Consider the following 21693-nt stretch of genomic DNA (forward strand, 5'->3'; position numbering starts at 1 on the left):
TACCCTTTACAAATATATATCATGTTTTTGAGAGCCACAAATGTTGACTTCCCTGTTTGTCTTTGACAGTATTTAACATCACGCTCAGGTAATAACTCTGAACAAACTGTGTTGAAAATGTATCACCAGAAACAGAACAAAATTGATCAATAAAAACAACATAACGGCAAGAAATCATAGCATGAATTCTCTACTTCACAACTAAAGTAATGCCATTTTGAGTGAAACTGATCAAGAAAAAGTATATCGATTTGAATCAACATGAAACAATCAGAACTGAAGTCAATGTAGTGTCTTTTGAGTGAAACTGAACAGGAAAAAGAACATTTAAATCAACATTTGAAAAAAGAAGCATAGGACATTATTCAGGTATCATATCATAGAGGAATTTGCTCTGACACTCAAACTTGATTACTCAGGTGGACATGATTCTGAACAGCTTAAATGCATTGATTGAAAGGATTTGCTGATTTAATGGTTTAGAAACCATGATCCAACTGTCCAAAAATTATGAACTGCATGGCACGATTGGATGATGTGTGCCTGAAGGTATAAATAAAAAACACAATATCTTATTCCCACTGACTTTTTGGTAAACTGAGTCAACTCTACACTACCCCTAGTCACAATTCATGAACACATACAAATTAAAGAATACTGTTATCATGATCAGTGCTATTCTACTGCACATTTTCAATTAGATCATAAAAGAGAAGGAAAGAGAGGGTCAGCATGATAATGAGCAGAATGTTATGCTTCAAATGAAAATGTGACTTCATTCATATCTGAATGTTACCTTACATCTTTCCTCTAAATGTTAAGCTGTTGCTATCTGCAAATCAAAAGATAATGGCCAAAAGTTGTTTTTTTGAAAAACTCAAATGTCCAAAACTTGTACATAATTAAGATTGCTGTCCAAATGTCCATATGTGTGTCAAAAATCTTTTATTTTCGACTATTTTTTGTCCATTTTGACTGTGAAGTAGGGGTCCATATCCTTTTATATGATGTAATTCGACATTCTATCATGAAAATGGGCTCTAATGGGTCGATCTAAGTCCTTTTTCAGCTCTAGATATTGATCATAGCTTAAGATTAGATTGTTGCCAAATTCACCAAAAAGTCCTTAACTTTTTATAAAAATGCCAATTTTGAGGCTTTAGTGTCTGGAAATGTCAAATATGCCGAAAGGTTTTATTTGATTTTTGTAATTTCCAACCCAAAGTCACTTTAAAAATCCAAAGGAGAAGTCTGGCAAAGCACCACAGTTATGTTTTTTTCTCAACAAAATATCGCCCCAAACAAGCTCTAAAAAAGTGCTGCAGTACCACCTAAAATGGTAAAAATAAGGTACTTCCTCTCATTTGCCATCTTTCTAACCATGATTTCTGGATTCCTTGCCCTCAAAACCTTACCTGTGTGAATATTTAGCTCCAGAGCTTTATTCTTTGCAACAAAAATGCAAATTTTGTAAAACGCTGGGGGTCGAAAATTCTACATCATGAGATAGCAATTTTTGATTTCCAGGGCGAAACCGACTGTGAAAAAAAATATGTTCCTCAAATCCAACTGGGCTGAAATTGCAGATTTCTCTTAGTTTTAACCCAAAGTTTGTATGGTGTAAATATGAAAAAAATCCAAGAGGAGGTGTGTCGGGGCTGGATGAATTGGGCTGGAATAACCCCTCTGTCAAGGCATGATAGGCTGTTTTTGGCAACTCCTGCCCAGATATGGCAACAGTATTCCATCCTTGGCCGTACTTGGCTTTTATATAGATAGAGACATGGTCTCTTAAAGAAATCAAAAAATTATACCAGTTGTAATAGAAACAATTGTCCTAGTGAAAAACAATCTTAAATACTTAAAAACAAAGACGAAGCTGTAACGAAATACAGTAGCAGCCATAAAGGGAATAGCGTCGATTCTTTAAAGAGCCTTCGTATATAACTTTAAATCATAATGAAATCAAGGGTTAGCCTAGGGAGGAAGGAGCCCCTTGATCTCTTAAAACTAAGCAAAGTAAAATAAGAATACAACCGCCCTTTAAGTGGTTTTAATATATAAAAACTGCATACATTAAGAAATAAAAAGGCTGATATTGATATCAAGAAGACAATTGAATTATATTATTTGAGTCCATCAACAGCTCCATGCAAGAATTTACTATAAGCAGAGCATGCTCTATAGTGATGACTTTATACCGATACACAATGTGTGTGTGTGTGTGTGTGTGTACTATGTTGCATTATTTTAATGTTTTCCTTTTCAGTAATTGTCCTACCGAGAACTGGGAATTTAGTATAACCTATTAGGTAGAGGTATGGACTTGTACGCTCATCAGACTTACTAGGGCGAGTGTTGACTCAAATAGACATGACAGTTCGAAGATGGCACGACTATTACACAGTACATATTATTACACAACTTCTACAAAGTAATATCACCAAGAAAGAAAGAGGATTGTAACAATGACGATAACTGTTACACTTTTTTTTTTCTGAACTATCAGTTGTCTATATTTGGACATTGTACCAGAAGTGCAACTCAACAACTATGAGAAGTATTTATTTACTTTTTATAAAATTTTCATATTTGATTTGATTTTAAGTGCATAAAAAAAAAGAGTTGAAGTAGTGAAAGTTGCATTACTTATCTCCTGACATTTTAAATCATTTTTTTTTATACAAAACATTAACTATTTACAAGATTCAATGAAATTGATACTGAAATTTACAGATTATATTAAAAGTTTTTACAACAGGTCTAAAATGTTTTTTCATTTTTGTTTTGTTTTTTCTTCCAGTAATGACTATTAAAAAAGTCCTTAAAAAATATTTAATTTGTAAAAAAAAAACTTTCAAATAAAACCAAATAATTTAAAGTATGTTTTTAGCAGGGTTTGCCCACAAACTTTGGTAATACCTATTTAAAAAATTTTTTTAAAAATTCCCAACTAAAACATTAAATTTTATAAATATTGAATATCAGGAATAATAAAGATAATCGTCAGACCACATTCCATTGAAATGCTTATAAAACAGACACAGGGATGCAACATTGTGCCAATGGGACAAGGGTTGGAGTTTGGTTGATAGTACAGGAGACATTTTTTGGACTCTATCCAAGAGGGAGAGACTAGTGGTAGATGCACCAGCCCAGATGTGGCAACAATACTCCATGCATGGGCGAATGGTTGCTTTGTAGAGATATAGGATACTCTCTGGTATGAATAATTTTCTAGCATGGTAGAGAGAGCTCGTCTTCTTTGCAGTTACCTTGGCAGTGTCTTCAATGTTTTTGTTCCAGTTCATATTACCTGTGAATGTTAAGCCAAGGAGTTTGAAGAGTTTTCAGGTAGTATATTATTAGTTATGGCAATCAGTGGTCGAGAAGGTTTCTCGTAATTGTTGAAGTAAAGGAATTCCGTCTTTGCAGCATTCTATATTGCCATCCATTTATGTTGCAATTCTACTACATACTTGAGGTTTTTCTCTAAAGTTTCAGCCATTTACCTTAGATGCGTGTTCATTTGTTTTCCCCTTGCGTCTGTTATAGAGTGTGGTATCTTTAGCAAATATACCCATTTCAGAGACAATTTTATCAGGGATGGCATTTATGAATATCAGGAATAATATCGGTTCCAGGATTGACTCTTGTGGCACACCCGCATTTATATTGTGTTTTGACGTACAACCATTGAGGATAAGCTGAATTTTTCTCTTGTCTTAGAAAGATTTGGTTATATTAAGTATTTGTCCAGTAATACTATATGATTTGATTTTCATGAGGAGTCCTTCATGCCAAGCCCTATCAAATGCCTTAGATATATTTAAAGCTATTGGCCTAGCCTCCTCTATCTTATATGTTCAGAGATTACAGTTAGGATATCTGCAGTAGAACAAGTTTGCTTAAATCCATACCATCAACAGAAAGAAGTTTAGTATTTATGAGGTGGTGGACTAGTGCTTGATGGATTAAGGACTCAAAGATTTTGGTAAAGAGAGGGAGGAGGTTAATGAGGTGACAATAGAATGGATCAGTTCTTTCACCAGAATTCTTGAAAAAGATTTTCCAGCAATCAAGAAAGCAAGATTCAGTAAGACATTTGTTGAGTTTGGAGAGAACTGGAGCAACCTCAATAGAGCATTTTTTTAATAGCAGGGATGAGATCAGGCCCACATGCTTTGCAGGTGTCTAGATTTTTTATATTTCACAAACTGAGAAGAGTTGATTTTAAAATCAAATGTGGCTTTCATTTGCAAAGGGAAATTTGTGGGGGAGTGATTTGTTGAGTCAAAAGTGAAATTGAGAGGCAAATTGCTGGGTTAGCAGGTTAGCCTTCTTGGTTGCCATGCAAACAACCTCATGGTTATTAGATAGAGGGGAAAATTTTCCAGAAATCACGAGTTGCTAAGTGTGTGTTACTTTCACATTTTAGATGATGTAACCTTGACTTTTTCCAGGTGTATTATTGAATTTGAAAAACCTGCCAAACTCTGAAATTAGTAATCTTTTTAGTAAGATTGGTAGATCTAAAAAACGAGAATAGCTTTAAGGCTTCCAAAATTCATACAAGAATTGTCCACAAGGATCCATGGCATAATGGATAAAGTACTTAGGTAAAATTCAGTTGTGACATTTTTCTGGAGGTTGAAGATTAAATCATCAGTGTGGGAGACATCCAAAATACAATTGTAAATTACTTAAAACTTCTACCCAGTCATGATACTCCTGTGGATTAAATAAAGGAATATTATTTGAAAGCTCATTTATGAAGATCAGGAAGAGGGTTGAACCCAGAATGGATCCTTGAGACACTATGTGCTTTGGATTTTTGCCCGTCAGCAACTACTTTTATAGAAAGGGCATTTTAAATTCTGTGCAGATTTCCTAGTTTGACAAGAGACACTTGAATAATACAAATTATCATCCTCAACTAAAGCATTCAGAAACATTAGTTAAAAGTTTCAAATATGCAATATGTATCATATTCAAGTCAGTTACATGTGCACATCTGTCAAATAAGATAAGTAGTCACGTGACATTGTCTACAATCAGTGATTCACTACCAGAAATGAACAATGCTAATCTATTTCATGTCAGTCAGCCTCAGGCTAAAAAGAAAAAGGGAGACTTTTTTATGCGTGTGTGTGGGGAGGGGCATGGGGGGGGGGGGCTTTCAACATTCCACTGATAAAATAACCAGTTAATGTTTAACATGCAAAGAAGACATTTTCCACAATATTCTCAACCATTTTTTTTACCTATTTTTGTACTCTGCCATTGAAGTTCTTTTAGACTGAGGTAATTTTAATTTTGTTCCCATCTAAACTAACCTTCTTATAGACCTGAATTTTCCTCACGTTAAAAACCGACCTTGTAGCTAACTTTGCCACATAAGGTGGAAGAAAGTTGGACAAGAACTGTTTTTAAACTATTAGTATTTCATAAATTCTTATTCATTTTTGCAACTAATTTGTGAAGGTGCTTAAAACAAGGCCATAACTCAATATATTTGAGACACCTCCACAGCATTATATGCCAAACATAAATGAAGGTTTTCATCACGTTTGCTTTCATCTTTAAATCTTTATTGCAAAACAGGAAAATAAGTTTTAATGTGTCGCGCACACGTGCATGGAAACATTCATCAATGACGCAATGGTTATTTGATCTTGTATTAGTTTTCAACTTGTCCGGCAGGTCGCATCTACTTCCTGTTTTGCATTCTTCTGTTTCCGATGTCTTTTTTATCCGAACCTCCAATGTGATCAGATGTACATTCCATTCGCCTCAACAGGTGTAACCTTCATTTTAAGGTAAGGCAACACATGTCTATAACAACACTAACAAACTTGGTGCATTCACAATGTTTTGCACGCATTTACACACAACGACCATAAAACAAGCATTTCAAGATTACGCATGCTTATACATGCACACACGCTCTCACGTTTGTTTCCAACTTGTTTGTAAATAAATCCATTCTTTGTATATCTTATAATGCGGTACTTTTGTTGTCTCATTTTGAGGTCAGAGTTTTGAACACACAATTGATCCTCTTCAAAAGAAATCCATATTCTATTCATATGCTATTTAAACCAATTCTAAATCATATTTTCTCTTCATTAACTATCAGAATATGATTTTTAACTTTTAGGTAAGAAAAAGATTCATTAGAAAATAACTTCAAAATTTCATAGCATAATTTTGTAACTGATTTTTTTAATTTTTAAGATTGTCGATTGTGATGTTTATTGAATAAAATTGCTGATAACCAATCGATAGTGACAAGATAAACTTATTATTGATATGGCTGATCATTACCCCCCTCCCCTTCATTGTTTAGTAGCAACTGTGTGGATGTATTCTACTGGTCATTATAACACTAGCTTGGTTGACCCAAGAAAGATCAAAGAGAATTGTGAGCTAAGTTCAGTAAAGAAGGAACATACCTAATATTCAAAGACATATAGTATAACTCTACTAAATGTACAGAGCTGTGACTATCAATGAATAATACAAACTACTTTGTGTAATGCTATGCTTACGTTTTGTAAATTGTCAGCCATATCAAATACATAAATTGTACTTAGCCATGGTTGTGGAGCGTGGTAAAATAAATGGAATCTATATTTAAGTCGGTTGTGAATTAGCATTCCTTTTTGTGTCTTAGTACTTCTATTTATGTTTGGAAACAAAGTACACAGTTGTTAAGTACCTTTTCCAGCATTAATGACTCAGACTCGATTTACCTTTATTGAATCAACCAAGGGGCATAACTGGCCCTATATGATATGTTGTATCAGAGGGGGAAGAGGTCGTTCGATCCCTAATTTGTGCTAAGTGCAACTTTTAGTTAGAAATTGTTTTGGTAAAATTTTACTATCACTCCTATATATATATATATATTTGTATGTTTATTTATAGAAACATGATTGGCTACATATGTGCATACACGTTTCTGTAGTAAGGTTACTTAGAGGGACCACTTTGTCAGGCCAAAAAGTCAATACTAATACCAAAAATAAAGACATTGATTTAATAAGTTTTTTTTTGTTTTTTTTTTTAAACATACTGTAACCACAGAGAAGCAAATGGAGAAGAAATTCTAAGTAGTTGGAAGAGATGAAAGGAATAAAAAGTGATAAGTTAAAAAGTGAAATGGAGAAGAGGGAGGCCCTTAATAATAATAAATAAAAATAAGTATAAACATGGTCTTAAGTGCGCTGGCACCATTAACTTTTGAACTAAAGTGGCCAGTGAAAATATACTTAAACAATAAACATAAAATTTCTCTTTGGATGTTATTTACTGATCAAATAGAACCGAGATGGAGAGAGAGAGACCAAAGAGTCAGAAAAATCAGTGTTAGTTTTCCAACTAAGCATCTTTAAAAAATAAAAGCGATTAACTGATTGATAAAGATAGAAACTTAAATTGACCAATTTGTAGAACCCCTTTCCCTCTCTCTTTTCTTTTTATTCCTCCCATCTCTTTCAACTACTTAGTCTCTCATTCCTATTTGCTGCTCTTTGGTTAAAGTATATTTAAAAAAAAAAAAAAAATCCTAATAAGTACCATAAAAGATTGCATTGCACTCCAAATTGAATAGGGGAATCTTCCTCTTTTTGGGATCTTTCAAACATTACATTAGTTTAGTCTTGGTAACATTTACTCCAAGAACATTACTTTCCATGGCATTCCTCCAAGCCTTTAACCTAACAAGGTCTTCCATTGTTTCACTAAATCCTTAGTATACAGCATCTCTTCCGGACAACCTGGACAACCTGCAGGAAACTTGTTTGGTCAATGTAAGACAAAAAGCAACAAACTCAACACACAACTGATGTTAAATATTAAAGCTGCCACTAAATGTGCCGTTAATTCTTACATGACTTTGTACATAGTTTTCCTCTAGTTTATATAACCAGACAACCTCTCTTGGCACTCTGTCCAAAGTTTTTAGATCTGCAAATCCAAAATACAAGTTCTTCTTACCAAGATACTTCTCTTGCATTTGTCTCAGAATAAATATAACATTAGTCTTACATTTTTACCAGGTATAAAACAAAAAAGGTATTTCATTCTGAATCACTCAATCACTTTTTTCAGAAACTTATCAAATTTAAGCCTCTGTAATTACCTTCAACTGTTTCCCCTTTTTGTTCTCATAACAATTTACAATTGTACTTAAGTTCCCAGACTTTTAGGATCTCTCTTTTCATGATCCGATTTGTCAAGTCAGATCATTTCAATGGCTTCTTCATTTGCAGCCTTCAACATTTTTTGCAACGCCTAGTGATCCTCTAATCTTCTTATCTTAGAGCTTCTTTAATTTCTTCCTTAATTCTTATAGATGGTTCTAAGCACTAAAATATATCTTTTATCAAGGCCCGGGGGAGGGGCACTTGAAGACAGGAGTTAAATAGATTGTCAGTTAGATGACAATTGCCACCATGAAAGTACGGGAGACAATGTATGGAAGAGGCAGATTACTTAAAAGGAATTGATTATCCAAGAGAACAGCTCAAATATTTGTTTACATTAGACTTGAAAACGACTAGGCTATAGTTTTAGGAAAGAAACTTTGTTCAAGGAAGTTCTGTTTGTTTTTTTGGTACCGAGAGAGAGAGAGATATAGAGATGGAAAATTATTCACTGCTATTGTAGCTACAAGAGTTCTTACTGTGAATGTTTTATGGGGGTGTGGAGGTGGACAGGATTGGAGTTAAGTTGAGACACTAGCAACATCTCTTCTGAGTAAAACAGGCTGTAGAAAAGAAAAAGATAATCTCTCACTAGATTGTGAAGTCAATTTTATACTTTGTCAAGTTATCATAGAGATAAAGGATAGTATCAGGAGCGAGGTATTTTCTAGAGCAGCAGAATGATCCAACTATTTTTCTAGCAACCTTAACAGATTTTTCAGGTTTGGGTGAAAGTCAGTTCAAGAAGCTTGCCCAAGAAGGGGGCTTTCTTGAGGAAAGAGACATTTTTACTGGGGAGATGTGAAGGTACATACGTTGGCGGTGAAAAGAAAGATTAGTTTTAAAGATTAAAATAAACCACTTGTTCCAAGTTTATTGAGTACTATAACCGGAATGCTGTTGGAATCAGTTGCCTGTTGACATAAAAATTCTGGATAAGTTTGACAACATCACCGAGTTATTCGGAGGTCTAAGTTTTTCAATAATAGAGGGAACTCTAGGGTAGGTAAGGATGAAATTTGCTGCAAATTTTCTGATAGGAATATGTATAGGCAACTCTGATTTGGAATAGAAGCTGTGATAGATACTGATCTTCTCTTGTTCAACCTCTTTTGTTGAACTCGTCTGCACATTTAATAATCAAATTTCTCAAAGACTGAAGTGATGCTACAGTTTTTTCCAAAACAATCATTTTCGATTTTAGAGTATCTCTCTGGCTTGTAGGTCAATAATATTTTGTTTAAGCTTATTTTTCAATTGCTCACAGTCACAAACGCAGTTTGGTGGTGATGTATCATGAGCAACCTTGGTTTCCGACTAGAGTCGTGTTGTAGGCATATTCATTCTTCCTTATTTATCAGCAACTCTTTAAAAGACAAACAACTTCCTTGGTGTGGAGAATTATTTTCAAATGAAAAACTGTCCGTCTTTCACCAATCAGTTTTGAAAATTGTTCTTTTTATCAATGCCACTTTCAAAACATGTCTTACTTGGTGTTGATAAGTGTTTTTACTTCTGACCTATTAATGATGGTTGGGATAGAGACCTGTCCAGGAGCTTGTTTATTTATTCTCCAAAACTCATGAGAACCAAGCTTCTGATTGCCCCCTCTAGACTTGACAGATTGGGCATAGGACCCTTTTAGCATTTTCTAAAACCCATTTTGCAATGTTTTCAGGAAGTTTTAAAGGCACATTTGGTTTCAGAAGTTTTATTTTGTTGTCTATTATTGCACACCATTGACTTTACAAATGTTTCTTTGAATTTCAATTGATCAAATTAAAGAGTACTTTTTTTTAGGTTTTCTTTTAATCATTGCAAATCATCTTGTCTAACTAGAGAATTTGTCAGTTAAAATTTCTTTTAAACCTATTTGCTTGATGCAAAAATAATGTTGCTTTTTGACATAAAGCTGAATGTCAAAAAACAACATTTTTGCACAACCTAATAATTTGTTTTATTTCATATCACAGATCTTAACTACATTTACAAAGTTTTGAAATATTGCATTTTTTTTTTACTGATGCTCACCTTAAACAGGGCATATTGGATGTAAAGGGACTAATATTTGGGATCATGTTTAGGGGAGAGTAATAAATTTCCAACAAACAAAGCCCTGCTCTGACCAGAAACTGAAACCTTCATATCTCCAATCCAAGGTTCTATCAATAGATCCATTTAGATTTTTTTTACAAATAGTGCTTAAAACATTACCTTAAAATAATTATAGCTTTGGCACATATTTAATTTAGTAAAAATAAAAAAATTTGCATGTTAAATGCAAGCAAACTTAAGCTTTTTGGTAATCATTACTATGGCAGAAATTATTTTAAAGAGACCTCAACAGTGAAGGGGTGTGATTTTGTTGCTACATGGGTTTGTCAGGGATATATACATCGAGGAGGTACAAGTGTAAGGAGTTCAGAGCACATTCCATTAAAATACTTGCAAACCAGCACAGGGATGCAACATTGCGGTAATGGGACAGGAGTTGGAGCTTAGCTGATTTTGAACCCTATTCAAGAAGGAGAGACTAGTGGTAGATGTACCAGCCCAAATGTGACAACAATACCTCATACATATATATATTATTCCTTAATTGGGATTTATTTTGAGATGAGCATTATATGTTAATTTTATTTTTATTTCGGACTATTAGTCTCATCTTTATTAGTTGTTGGGTTTTTTTTTTAATCTTTTTATTGGTTCACAACGTTTCGGCCAACTTCCTCTGGCCTTCGTCCGTCGCGGTTACCACCTGACGAAGGCCAGAGGAAGTTGGCCGAAACGTTGTGAACCAATAAAAAGATTAAAAAAAAAAAAACAACTAATAAAGATGAGACTAATGGTCCGAAATAAAAATAAAATTAATACCTCATACAATGGGCGAATGGTGGCCTTATAAAGGTATAGGGTACTCTCAAGTGTGAGCAGTTGTCTAGCACCATAGAAAGAACCTGCCTTCCTCGCAGCAGACTTCGCAATGTCCTCAATGTATTTATTCCAGTTCATATTTCCTGTGAATGTTAAGTCAAGGAGTTTGAAGGAAGAATTCTCAGGTACAGTGTTATTTGTCATGGAAATCGGTATATATATATATGGTACTTTTTTAGTTTAATCAAAACATTAAAAAATGAAAATATTAAAAATATATATCATTCATACTCGTTATGGAATAAACTTCTCATACAAACTTTTACTTTAATTTGATCAAGTAGTTTTTTTCGTTTTTTTAAATGGAAAATTTAAAGTTTAATGAGATCGATCGTATCCTACCATCTTGACTATTCCGCAGACGAGGAGGGGGGGGGCAGCAACGGCAATAACTCCAATCACCACTTAAAGTTTGTAAAAATTTGACGAGATTATTTTGAAACATGGGCAGAAAAAATACATAGATAAATGTTTTTTTTTTTTTTTTTTTTTACTTATTTCACAGTTTGTCTTTTTCATGTTGTTCTTTTCGTTTAAAAGGTACCACCTTCTCGTCTGCGAAATAAGATGACCGCAACAAGATCGATCTCATTAAAATTTGATTTTCCCCTGCAAAAAAAAAAACAAAAAAAAACTACTTGATCAAATTAAGCGATTTTTTATGAGAATTCTATAACGGGTACGTACACTATTGTTTTTTATATTTTCATTTTTTAATGTCTTGATTGAACTAAACAAGCACTAATATACAAGAAAAAAAATCGTTATTTTGAAAAAAAGTCATTCTAGCCTACAAACCTTTTCTTCGTATGTATTTGGGCAGTAAAAAAAAACAAAAAACTATGAATTTATCGGTAGGGACTTAGTGTTGGGGTTGGTACTCCTTGGGCGTTGAGTTCCATGGCGACCAGCAGAAAAATTTAATAGTCGCTCCCTTCCTTAGTCCCCACCCCCTAGTCAAGGCTGACGCATGCGCACGTAACTTTATTTACTTACGTTGCCGTAGTAACTAAACGATTGTCACTTATTTAGAAAAAAGTTTTACTCTTTATGAATATTAAAAGAAAAAAGTTACTAAACATTTATTAATAATTTCTCACTTTTACAAACATTTGTTTCTAAATTTCTTTTTAAATGACGACTTTTATTGATAAGTAAATCTACTTTTTTTTTTAATAGTATTTGCGGATGGGTATGCTGACAACAAAAATCGGTTAAATTTTGCAAATATTTTTTCATCCCGCCCTCCAAAAATGGTGTTTATTCCGAAATCCGTTGTTAATATGGGGAGGTTGAAGGTGTTTATTCTGAAAGCCGTTCTTAACATTTGTGGAGGTGGACGACCTAATGTAAAAAAAAAAAAAAAATAAAAAAAAAAAAAAATAACGAATCTTGTTTTCCCGACTGCTGGAAAACCGCCTCTGTGGTACCAGTCTTCAAGAATTCTGGTGAAAGAACTGACCCACTAAATTATCGCCCCATTAGCCTCCTCCCGCTTTTCGCCAAAATATTTGAGTCCTTAGTTAATCAAGCCCTAGTCCAGCACCTAACAGCTGCTAAACTCCTGACTGACAAACAATATGGATTCAGGCAAGCCCGTTCAACAGCAGATATCTTAACTGTAGTTTCTGAACGTATATACCGTTCATTGGATAAAACAGGGGAGGGTAGAGCGGTGGCCCTTGATATATCTAAGGCTTTTGACAGGGTATGGCACGATGGTCTTCTAAGGAAAATTAGATCATATGGAATCACTAGAAGAATTCATAATGTAATTAAATCCTTCTTAAGTAATAGAAAAATCAAAGTTGTCCTCGACGGACATACATCCAAACAATATGATATAAATGCGGGAGTACCTCAGGGGTCTATCCTTGGACCTCTATTATTCCTGATATTCATAAACGACCTCCCTGATAATATTGTTTCGGAGATGGGTATATTTGCCGATGACACCACTCTCTATAACAGATATGAGGGGAAAACAAATGAACACATATCCAAGGAAATGGCAGAAACACTAGAGGACGACCTCCAATCCGTAGTGGAATGGGGACAAAAATGGTTGGTCACATTCAATGCTGCTAAGACTAAGCTTGTTTCCTTCAATAACTACAAGAAACCTTCTCTACCACCAATAGCAATGGCTAAGAACACATTGCCTGAAAGTACTTCTTTTAGACTCCTCGGCCTAACGTTTACAGGGAATATGAACTGGAATAGATACATTGAGAGCATTGCCAAGGCTGCTGCAAGGAAGGTTGGCTCCCTCTACCGTGCTAGAAAACTATTTACGCCTGCCAGTATCCTATATCTCTATAAGGCAACCATTCGCCCATGTATGGAGTACTGTTGTCACATCTGGGCTGGTGCACCTGCTGCTTGTCTCTCGCTTCTGGACAGGGTTCAAAAAAGAATCGCCAACCTGATAGGTCCTGAACTGTCATCTAGGCTTCAAGCTCTGTCCCATCGACGAGATGTTGCATCCCTCTGCCTGTTCTACAAATACTTTAATGGTGAATGCTCTGACACTTGTACCTCCCCGACGTAACTACCCCCGACAAGCTACTAAGTCTCATCCCTTTACAGTAGAGATCCCTAGGTGCAAGAAAGCCTTTTACTCCAATAGTTTCTTCCCCAGAACTGCGGGTCTTTGGAACTCTCTTCCGGGATTCTGCTTTCCCAGCTGCAATGATATGCAGAAGTTCAAGTGTAATGTTAACAAACATCTTTCTACTCTTCTCCCTTCATAATGACCCCGCTAATTAATTCCCTAATAGTAGCCCCCTGCTTCAAAGTGGCACTGTGCCTTGTTTGGGGTGAAAATTGAATTAAAAAAAAAAAAAAAAAACTAAACCATTTACTGGTAAATCTCCCCATGTTAAGAACAGCTTTTGGAATAAACAATTTTGAGAGGGGGGGGGGGAATATTTGCAAAATTTAAGTGATATTTGTTGTCAGCATACCCATTCACAAACACTATTACAAAAAAAAAAAAAAAAGAAAAAAAAAAAGATTTACTTATCAATAAAAGTCGTCATTTAAAAAGAAATTTAAAAAGAAATGTTTGTAAAAGTGAGAAATTATTAATAAATGTTCAGTAACTTTTTTCTTTTAATATTCATAAAGAAGGGGGGGGACTAAGGGAGCAACCATTAAATTTTTCTGCTGGTCGCCATGGAACTCAACGCCCAAGGAGTACATTGGGGTTAATGGATAACATATTCCCCTAATGTCAAAATCGTTCTTAGGGACCCGAGAAAAAGAAAGATATTTTGGGTTTGTATTACTGTACACAGATTCGAAAAAGTTGTCAAAAAACAAATATATAACAAATAAATGTTATCAAAGGCAAGATGAGTTACTTTTCTACAAAATTGGATATATTTTGTGTTTTTATTCAATGTAACATGTTTATCCAGCTCGAAAAACATGCAGTGTTTACCGATGTATTGGGAAATTCAAAATGGCGCCCGACTCTCTTTAACACGGTAAGTTTGGGAAAAGGTGTTATAAATAATAAACTAGACAAAATACTATTAAAAATCCACCGAATATATGTCAACTTATGTCACGGTAACATATATTGAGCAAATTTCTAACAGTATGTTGTCTAGTTTATTATATTATTATTTTTTTTTTTTTACATGGGTGTCACCGCTTATCAAGGCCCAGAGGCCACTCGAGGATAAGGGTTAATAGGTATACATTAGTCATTGTGATTTTAGCATAGTAAACAGTGGGAATTTTGCAACTTGTTCACATTGGACTTTTTCTTTTTTTTTTTTTTCAAAGGCATCAACACATTATCAAGGCCAAGAGACCACTCAAAGATAAGGGTTAAAGAGTGTACAGTAGAAATTGGACAATATAATAATCATTAGTAATGAAAATTTGTTAAATTTGATAACTTATATAGAACGGCTCATCAAGAACTTATTTACGTTAGACTTGAAGACAACCATATTGTAGTCAGCCGGAAAGCAGGAAAACAGAAGACAATTCCACAGGCATGCAGTTCTAAGAAAGAAGCTTTGTTCATGGAATCTACGTTTAGGTTTAGGCACAGATAAAGAGTGGGGGGAATTATTGATAGTGTTTACAGCTAGACGAGTGTTTCTTGTGAAAGTTTGGCAAGGGGGGACCATAGATTGAAGCTCAGTTGAACACTTTCCATGAAAATAACGATACATCAGAGACAAACTCGCAACATCTCTTCTGTGAGATAGAGGTTGCAAGGAAGAGAAAAGGACATCTCCTACGAGGCTACAAAGTCTATTTTGAACACTATCAAGGCAGGACAAGTCCTTTCTAGCAGCTCCTGCCCAGATGTGGCAACAGTATTCCATCCTTGGACGTACCTGGCTCTTATATAGATAGAGAATAGCATCAGCAGTGAGATATCTACCAGATCGATAGAAAGATCCCACCATTTTTCCAGCGGCCTTGGCAACAGATTTGATGTACATGTTCCATTTAAGATCAGGAGTAATGGTCAAGCCAAGAAGCTTGTCAAAACTTGAGGCCTCCTGAAGACGAGAGCCATTCATTTCAATTGATGCCAGATGGGGATCAGAATGTTGATGATGTAAAGAGAGAAGCTTGGTTTTAGATGCATTAAAAGTAACCAGCCACTCCTTTCCCCATTGTACTATGTGCTCAAGATCAGAGGAGAGAGAAGTGGAGAGAACTTGGTCGTTTACTGTCTTAGATGTGCTACCATAAATGGTAGTGTTGTCAGCATAAATGTCTACAAATGATGTAAGGATGTGATTTGGAAGATCATTAATGTAGATCAGGAAAAGAGTTGGGCCCAGGATGGACCCCTGAGGGACACCGGCATTAATACTGTGGGCTTCTGATTTTTGCCCCTCAACTACTACTCTTATGAACCTGTCAGAAAGAAATGATTTAATAATTGAGAAGACATTTCCAGCATATTTATAACACCTTTTCCCGAACTTACGGAGTTAAAGACAGAGTCGGGCGCCATTTTGAATTTTCCAATATATTGGTAAACACTGTATGCTTTTCGAGTTGAATAAACATGTTACATTGAATAAAAACACGAAAATTATATCTAGTGTGGTAGAAAAGTAACTTATCTTGCCTTTGATAACATTTATTTGTTACATATTTGTTTTTTGACAACTTTTTCGAATCTATGTGTACAGTAATACAAACCCGATATTTTTAACCATTCGATTGGAGTCATACCAAAAGTTTTTAAACAAAATAACCAAAATGGGTCCATAGGTGCATAGCCTATGCACCTATGGACCCATTTTGGTTATTAGTTGTAGATGGACCCATTTTGGTTATTAGTTGTAGATGGACCCATTTTGGTTTATTAGTTGTAGATGGACCCATTTTGGTTATTAGTAGTCTACAACTTTGTAGATGCTTTTGTAGCGAGAAGTTCTTTTTACAAAGTGAGGGTGACTGCTGGTAGTGCTGGCCCCACGCCCAACCTTCCCAGAAGGTACATACAGCGACTAGCCTTCCCAAATGGTCACCCATCTGGTACCTGGCCAGGCTCAACGTTGCTTAACTTCGGTGATCTCTGACGAGAACCGGTGTGTCAACGTGATTGTGCCGTACAACCAAAATGGATACTTTACTTATGCAGACCGTGTTGAAGTCTGAACGTTAACTTATTTAGAAAGCCCTTCTTAATATGTGGAAGGTCATTTCGTAATTATTCCGTATATTCACCTCACAATTTAATGTGAAGATACCGTAAAAATTGAATTTAACTTGAAAATCCTGTTTAAAAATAGCACGGCCCGTATTCTTCAAAAGTACCGTAAAAAAATGTTTTAATAAAATAAATATTTAAAACAAACTAATTGGTTCGGAAAATTACCTTTGAACTGTATTAGGCGGTGTTTAAATATATATATATATATATATATATATATATATATATATATATATATATATATAAATGCGACTGTATTATTGAAATAAATGTTTACTACAGACGAATAGAATAAATATTTCTATCGTTGAAGGTGTGGTCGAAAAATAGGATTTGTATTTGGTTTAATATTTAGGTGTCAATTCACTGTCATTTTTCTTGTAACGCTGCTTGACACTGATTTTTGAATAGAATAAACGTTTTTAGAGTAAATAAAACCACGAAAAACTTTTCCGGGTCGGTAGAAGAGTAACTTATCTTGCCGTTGATGACATTTGTTATATATTTGAATATATGACCACTTTTTCGTACCTCTGTGGATTATAAAACAAACCCATTTGCCTTTAAACTTAATTTTAACCGGAAATGTTCTCATCGACAGTTTCAAGGTTTTAACTCACTTTCAAATGCCGGCCATTTTTTATTCATTATATATCTATTCCGTTTTATCTGCTTAGTTACACATGTTTCGATGACCGAATGAATCGTATCAGATCCGATAACTTCAGACTTTACAGATTTCTGTAAAGTCTGATGAAGTTATCGGATCGTTGATATGATTCGATAATCGAAACACGTGTAAGTAGATTATCTGCTTAGTTACACACGGTAATAAAAATATATATATATTTGCTCTGCAATAGTATTGAGCAGTTGAGCACTTGAGCAGCGAGCACTCTTCAGGTTTTTACTAATTACCATTTTTGCTTTATATAGATATATAGAATTTTGTTATTTATTTGTGCTCTGTAGTTACATAGAGTTTCATAAATTAAAGGATTGGTAGCAATAATAAAAGGGGAAATATAATTGAATAAACATTTCGGCGGCCCTGGACGAGCCACCCCCACCTCACCTCTGTCGTTTTCTTATGTGTTTTCTACGGATTATCGGCGATAAGAAACTTAACTTTCATATTAGCATGGATTTTTTTTTATTATTATTTACTGAAAGTTTATTCAATAAGTTCTAACGTGGGGATCACTTTTCAATTATAACGTCCTAATAAATTGATACCCCACTTTGTGGTCAATCAGCACAACTCTCTTTAAACGTGTCACGTGTCCGCTGTCTGTGGTGTAAAATGAAATAATTCAAATGTTTGGTCAATGTCAAGTTTCTTTCCAACTCCTCAAAAAACTTTAAAATGACGACTTAAAGGTTTTCGCTGGTGCTAAAAATGAATATCACATTTAAATTTGAGGCAGATAAGTAGTTTTCAAGATATGAAGAAATTACTTTTCCAAAAAGTGGGGGATCACTTTCCTATATAAATTTAACGTAAAATGAGCATCCACTTTCTAACCACCTAGTAATTTCTTCATATCATAAGACAAATTTAACTGATATTCGTTTTCAGCACCCTCTAAAACCGGCGCTGTTTTTTTTTTTTTTTGTTTTTTGTTTTTTTTACTAAAGAGATCTGTTTATTTTTTCATAAGTTACGACGCTAAATAATGCTGTCACGAGCAGTTTACAAAAATATACTTTTGTGGTTTGTTTTACTGTACACAGATTCGAAAAAGTTGTCACTAAACAAATATATAACAAATAAATGTTATCAAAGGCAAGATAAGTTACTTTTCTAACTAACTGGATATGTTTTTAGTGTTTATATTTAATGTAACATGTTTATTCAGCTCGAAAAACATACAGTGTTTACCGATGTATTCGAAAATTCAAAATGGCGACCGACCGACTCTCTCTCGGAGACGGTAAGTTTGGGAAAAGGAGTTATAAATAAAGAAACAGTCAAAATACTGTTAAAAACCCACCGACTATATGTCAGCCTATGTCACGGTAACATATATTGAGCGAGTTTCTAACAGTATTTTGTCTGTTTTTTTTTTTTTATTTATAACTAATTTTCCAAAACTTACCGCCTCAAAGACAGAGTCGGCTGCCATTTTAAATTTTCGAATACATAAACACTCACTGTATGTTTTTCGAGCTGAATAAACATGTTACATTAAATATAAACACTAAAAACATATCCAGTTATAAAAGTAACTTATCTTGCCTTTGATAACATTTATTTGTTCTATATGTTTTGTGACAACTTTTTCGAATCTGTGTGTACAGTAATACAAACCCCTTTTACATAGAACTTGTATAGTTTTTAATGTAAACTAATGTAAACGAAATTTTTGTGAAATATTAAACTGCAGAAGCAGCAGTTAACAACTATACAAGTTCTATAATAAAAAAAAGAACGAAAAACAAAAGTACGTTTTTGTAAACTTACTGACAGCATAATTAGCGTCCTAAATTATGATATGAAAAAAATGAACGAAGTAAAAACAGCGCCGGTTTTCGGAATACGAATATCACAGTTAAATTTGTTTTATGATATGAAGAAATTACTAGGTGGTTAGAAAGTGGGTGCTAATTTTACGTTAAATTTAGGAAAGTGATGATCCCCACTTTTTGAAAAAGTTATTTCTTTATATCATGAAAACTACTTATCTGTCCCCAATTTACATGTGATATTCGTTTTCAGCATCACCGAAAACCTTTAAAAGTCGTCATTTTAAAGTTTTTTGAGGAGTTGGAAAGAAACTTGACATTGACCAAATGTTTTTATAAAAAAAATAAAAGGTGCTTACGCATTTTTGGTATTGCGCTACTTTAAAAAGTTTTCGCAGGTTAAATTCAAACGTTATAATTGAAAAGTGACCCCCATCCCACGTTAAAAATCATTAAATAAACTTTCAAGAAAAAATTTTCTGCTAATATGAAAGTCAAGTCTGTTATTGACGAGAATCCGCAGAAGAAAAAAAATAACGTGAAAAAGAATTTTACGGAAAGGGGGGAAAGCTCGTTCAGGTCCGCCCATGTTTCTCCCACCCCATAAACATAAGAATGGTCTGATCGACATCTTTGAGAAATGCCAAAATGATTTTAAAGCCTTTAAACTGTCGACTATAAGGTCATTTCTCATTTACATTTATATGTAATATTCGGTACTTCTGCATTTTACGAACCCTGCTATTTTTTCGAGTTAAATACAAATTTTTGCAGTATGGTTTGTTTGTTAAATTCTTAAGTGAAAGTACAGAATTGTTAACAAATCCATTCCAGCGTTCCTCTCAATATTATGAACGGGTTTCTAAATAATAACATTATTTCAGCATAATCTGTAAACTACAAAAGTATCTATTAAAAAAAAAAAAAAAAAAAAAAAAATTGTTAGCTTAGGAAAGAAGAAAAAAAAAACAAAAAAAAACCGTGATTTTCGACCGCGCCCTGCTCGCATCATTAAAACTGAATACTTTAAAAAAAAAATTTTAAAGTGTATAAAACATGACAGGAAAATTCGTAAACGTCCATCTAATTTGTTCGATTAAGCAATAACAGTTATTTTTTTTAAAAAAATAATTGTAAAAAATCAGTAATGAAAAAAAGAAATAAACTTACCTGTAAATTCGAATTTTATAAGCATATAGTTGTCATTGTCGTAATTGGTAAAATTTAAAATAGATTTTAATTTTTTTTTTTTTTTTTTTTTAAATCGACACAAAAACTATTTACTAATAAATTTATAACCAAGTTATGACAAAACTCGATCAGTTTTTATTATTTTGTGATCGAATACCTATCTTATCTCTTAACGTGTTCGATGGTGGAATAAAAAAAAAAGTATTTTTTTTAACAGAGAAGATATTAAAGAATTACTTAAACATTATTTAAAGAGATTAATGAAAAAAAATAAATGAATAACACTGTTGACAGTTTTAAAATAAAAAATTATTGCGATTACATATTTAAGCTACTTTAATGTCGGTGTTATATTTAAAGTTTGACTAAAAATGGAACATTTTACCCAATAATGTACTACTGACAATCGAGTCAGATCTCTCTCATCACATGGATGATAATAATAATACTATTTGGTATTAATTACAGAAGATTAATTTATAAAAGACTAATAGTCATCACACTATTATCTTTAAATATTAAAGTAGTTCTTTTGAAAAAAGCAATTCCACACGGTAATAAATCCATCTAGAAATGTGTAAAAAAAAAAAAAAAAAAATGTATGGTTTTAAAAATGAGACTGAATGTCTTATTTTTCTTCCACAAAATGCGATTTGTAAAGTGTTCCCAGGCTGTCGAATGTCACTAAAACTATCCTTGGTGCCGACTTGCGTACGAGGTATGCCATGTAATTGTTGGATGAGGAAGAGAAGATGAGTTGGAGAAAAATAGCAGCACTAGCCGACATGGACGACACATTGCCGGGATAATTCAGCGAGAGATCATTCACTACGCATGCGCTGTGACCTCTTAGAGGTCAGGGGGCAGCCGGTGTCGACTGAAATATGTGCTCGGGGTTGCAGATTGGCCTTTTTAAGGCCAAAATTGTGCGAGTTTGGCCTTTTATGAAGTAGTTTGGCCTTTTATGAAGTAGTTTGGCCTTTTTAAAAGAATTTGCTTCCATTTTGGCTATTTATATTTATTTGATATCAATTATTAAAGAAAATGTTATAATTATCTTTTTGTAAAGAAGTTTGGTATTTAAATACTGCATAGGTATTTTTAAATTATGTTTTTTTATTTACTATTTTACAAATAAAATCCCTGAAACAGTGCTCCATGGTAAACAACTGATGATCCCTTAAATTTCAT

At 33.9% G+C, this 21693-nt stretch overlaps 1 protein-coding gene across 1 annotated transcript in view; it reads right to left on the minus strand.

The window, feature by feature from the left end:
- Positions 1 to 21353, minus strand: part of LOC145254424 (glycolipid beta-1,4-mannosyltransferase egh-like) — a 136972-nt gene extending 115619 nt beyond the window's left edge. The window contains exon 1 of the mRNA XM_080113024.1: positions 20482 to 21353. The gene's annotated coding sequence lies outside the window, so the exon portion shown is untranslated. The remainder of the gene's footprint in view (positions 1 to 20481) is intronic.
- Between the last annotated feature and the right edge of the window lie 340 nt (positions 21354 to 21693).

The sequence above is a fragment of the Euprymna scolopes genome, chromosome 3 (assembly GCF_053919585.1).
Source record: "Euprymna scolopes isolate OS-2025 chromosome 3, ASM5391958v1, whole genome shotgun sequence".
NCBI lineage: Eukaryota > Metazoa > Mollusca > Cephalopoda > Sepiida > Sepiolidae > Euprymna > Euprymna scolopes.